Source organism: Calidris pugnax, unplaced genomic scaffold (genome assembly GCF_001431845.1).
Source record: "Calidris pugnax isolate Ruff unplaced genomic scaffold, ASM143184v1 scaffold50, whole genome shotgun sequence".
Classification (NCBI taxonomy): Eukaryota; Metazoa; Chordata; class Aves; order Charadriiformes; family Scolopacidae; genus Calidris; species Calidris pugnax.
Genome location: NW_015090780.1, coordinates 665,034 through 667,150, shown reverse-complemented (window position 1 = coordinate 667,150; position 2,117 = coordinate 665,034). Strand labels below are relative to the sequence as shown.

The 2,117-nt window shown below is 67.4% G+C and overlaps 1 protein-coding gene across 1 annotated transcript in view; it reads right to left on the bottom strand.

Moving 5' to 3' along the window:
• NRSN2 (neurensin 2) overlaps positions 1-642 on the bottom strand; it is a 4,178-nt gene extending 3,536 nt beyond the window's left edge. The window contains exon 1 of the mRNA XM_014955708.1: positions 399-642. The gene's annotated coding sequence lies outside the window, so the exon portion shown is untranslated. The remainder of the gene's footprint in view (positions 1-398) is intronic.
• Positions 643-2,117: the final 1,475 nt, after the last annotated feature.

Genomic DNA, 2,117 nt, shown 5'->3' with positions numbered 1-2,117 from the left:
GGGGGGGGGGGTGGGATGTGAGTGGAAATGTCAGCCCGGAGGAGGGTGAGGGGGGGGGACCGGGACCCTTTCGGTGCCGGCCCCGGCGCTGAACAAAGCCCTGCGCCAGAGATGCCTCGCCGGGGGGAACGCACCGCCCCGAGGGACCGGCTGGGACCGGGGATGTGTTTGTCCCTCCATCCCTTCTTGGATGCAGGGATCTGGGGGCGGGGGGGGAAAGCAGCCTGGTTCTGCCAAGGTTTGAGGGGGAGGATCACCCCGAAGACCACACCGATGCACCCGTGGTGGCCATCACTCCGTTCCCCGGGCTGCTCTCATCCTGCATCCCCTCCGTGTCCCCACATGGGCTCACCCCTGCCCTCATCCCTGCCTCCCAGCCCTGCCTGCTCCCCACTTACCTCGGGGAGGGGGACAGAGGCCTTAGAACATCCTTCTCTGTCCCGATGCTGTCACCAACAGCGGTTCCTTTGCTGTCTGGGAAGGGATCCCAGGGCACCATCCACGGGTGGGCAGCCAGCCCCCAGCTTCAACGCAACCCCGGCACCGTCCTCCTCCCCGGGGATGTGGGGTGAGGAGGGCAGGGGCAGGGGGGGTGCTGGGGTGGGGGAGAGCGGGGTCCCTGCTGTGAGGCCGGGAGCTGCTGCTGCCTGCGGAGCTGGCGAGACGCTGCGTGCAGCTGCCGTGTGTGACTCACAGCCTGTGTGTGCACGTGCCCGCGTGGGCAGCGCCGGACACCGGGCACCAGCCTCGTGGCCCCGGCCCATGGTGAGGTCAGGAGGGGCAGCGGCGCTGGCTGCTGAGTTGGGACCGTGGCAGGACCAGACCCACAGGCCTCCCCGCTCCTTCCCAAGCCAGGTGGCATCCTCGGGCAGGAGTCTGGTCCCGTGGCTGGGGGGTGCTGTGCCACCCTGCGGGGACATCTCTGTCCCCACGGCTGGGATTGCGGTCAGGACACCGCTGCCGGGTGCTGTCCCCGCTTTGGGACTGTGGCCAGGGTGGTGCTGGGTGCTGTCCCAGAGCAGGTGAAGCCGTGAGCTTCCGTGGGGCTGGGGTGACAGCAGCACAGCCACCCCCCAGGCACCCCCGGGGCACATCCCGGTCCCCAACACGGCCCTGGTCTCAGGGCATGGGGCCAGTGCAGTGGGAGGGGCCGGTGGTACCCAAGGATGCTCTGGGCTCCCCTTGTTGCCGTGGCAACAGCACGGGGGGGGGGAGGGGGGAGTGACGTAAGCAGCGCATGCCCCCCGTGGCCTCCCCCCCAAGCCCTCCTATGGGGCCGGATTAGCACCCCAACACCCCCGCTCTGGTCCCACCAGGGCTGACCCCCACCGTGGGTGGAGGTGACAGTGCCATGGGGCTGTGTGTGCACGGAGCAGGGGTCAGCACACGCTCATTTACACACCATGTGCACGTGTACAGCTTGCACACACACGCCTGACATGCACACACACGCACTGCACACCACACACACACGCAGGGGGATGTGCACACACACATATGTACACACACACACGCGTGCACACACTCATACTCCCCAGCAGCGTGGCACTGCTCCTGGGGACACCCAGCCTGCTCTGGCTGAGGGGGGTGAACCTTCTCCAGGGGGTGCCAGTGTCCCCAGGACCCCCACCCCAGGAACAACCGGTGTGGGGACCCATGGAACCGGGGCTCAGGGTGGGAGCCTGTGGGCTGGTGTGGAGCAGAGGGTCAGGGTGGGAGCAGAGGGTCAGGGTGGGAGCCCATGGACCGTGGTGGATCAAGGTGGGAGCTGGCTGCTGGGGACCCCACATCCCCTTGGAACCCCCATATTCCCTGGGGATCCCCCTGGGAGGAGGAGCGAGGCGGCACAGGAGGAGCCGGAGCCGTGGGCTGCAGACCAACACACTTTATTCCATAGTCACAACAGTCAGGATAACCGTTAGCCCAGCTCCCGCGGAGCCGGCCACATTGCACCCCCTCCCCAAAAAAACCCCGGGACGGGATGGGGACCAGGGCTGCCCCTCGGCTAAAAGCCTATTTCTCCAAGACAACAGATACAGGAACCCTTCACTAACACGACACTACAAAGGTGACCCCGAGCGCTGGCGCCCGTCCGTAGGCTGCGCCGGGGCCCCGCC